Genomic DNA, 1,498 nt, shown 5'->3' with positions numbered 1-1,498 from the left:
CTGTAATTTGGTAAGCCCCTCCTATTATTATGTTATCCTTCTTTTACTCTTTAAAATAAAAAAAAAATCTGCATTAAAAAAAAAAAGAAGCCCTTTGTCTGAGGGACAGTCAGCTAAAACTTTTTCCAAGTTTGTGGGTTTTCTTTTTACTCTGCTGGTGATTTCCTTAGATGTGCAGAAACTTTTCAGCAGGATGAGATCCCAGTTGTTGATTTTTTCAAGTGTTTTATGTGCAATTTGGTTTTAAACACAGCTACTTAATGAGATCTTATCTCAGAATAAAAAATCAAAAAGGCCAGGGATGTAGCTCAGTGCAAAGATTCTAAGTTCAATCACCAGTACAAAAGGAAAGAAGGGAGGGAGGGAGGAAGAGAGGAGGGAAGGAAGGAAAAAAAGGGAAGAAAGGGACAAGAAAAAAGACACAAGAAAAGGAAAAACAGAACAAAGGAGAAAAGGGTAAAAAATTAACCTACACACCCCACCTTGACTGGATATGAAAGAGGAGGGAGGGGATTTCTAAACTAACAGAAAATATAGCTTGGGAAGCACCAACCTTAGCTATAGAAGCAGTAATCACTTCGCTAGGGGTTTTCCCTTTAGACTCAGCACTCAGTCAAAGCCATCTGCTCCTCATTACAGAAGCAAACACCTTCCTCAAATCACACTTCCTCCCAATTGTACAGTTAATGAGCACAGCCAGGATACCAATAACAGGAGTCCTCAGTCCTTCTCGTCTAATATGAAGAACTGGTTGCTCCCAGCCTCTCCTCTATTACCAAAAGGAGAATCCACCTTGGCACACACAATCTCCACCAGACTCCTCTGTCTTCCCTTCGGAGTATCCACACATCGTGTGTGTCTGCACCCCACAGCCACCAGGCAAGGCCATCAGCAGAGTGATAGACGGCCCCATCTCAAGAAATAGGACTGACTTAAGTTAAACAGAGATGAAACTTCTACAAGTCGGAGGATGAATCACTCACACAAATTCCTACTTGTACTGAGTAATGTCACAAAACCGACAGGTTTCATAATCTATAAAGTTGTCTGAAGTGCCTTGTGCATTAGGTGCCAAAAGCCTAGAAAATTAACACAAGTCCCTGTGAGAACTCAGGCAACTTACCAAAGGCATCCGGCCAACGCCTGCTGTGAAGACTTAAATGCAGGTCCCCGGACTTCAAGTCTCAGGCTCTTCTACCATTTCTAGGAAGTCAGGTTGGCCAGGTAAGGTGAAATAACAAGTATGAGACAACCAAACCCAAGATGCACAGTAGATCTCTCTCTTTTTTTTTTTTTTTTTTTTTTTTTTTTCTGTCTTTTTGAGACAGGGTCTCGCTATGCAGTTAGGGCTGGCCTTGAGCTCACTTTGTAACCCAGGCTGGTCTCGAACTCACAGCAATCCTTCTGCCTCAGCCTCCTGAGTGCTGGGACTACAGGCATGGGCCACCACACCAGACTTTTCTTTTTATAACTTTTTTTTTTTTTTTTTTTTTTTTTT

The sequence above is a fragment of the Chinchilla lanigera genome, unplaced genomic scaffold (genome assembly GCF_000276665.1).
Source record: "Chinchilla lanigera isolate Chin_1 unplaced genomic scaffold, ChiLan1.0 scaffold00008, whole genome shotgun sequence".
Taxonomy (NCBI): Eukaryota; Metazoa; Chordata; class Mammalia; order Rodentia; family Chinchillidae; genus Chinchilla; species Chinchilla lanigera.
Note: the sequence above shows the minus strand (reverse complement) of the source record.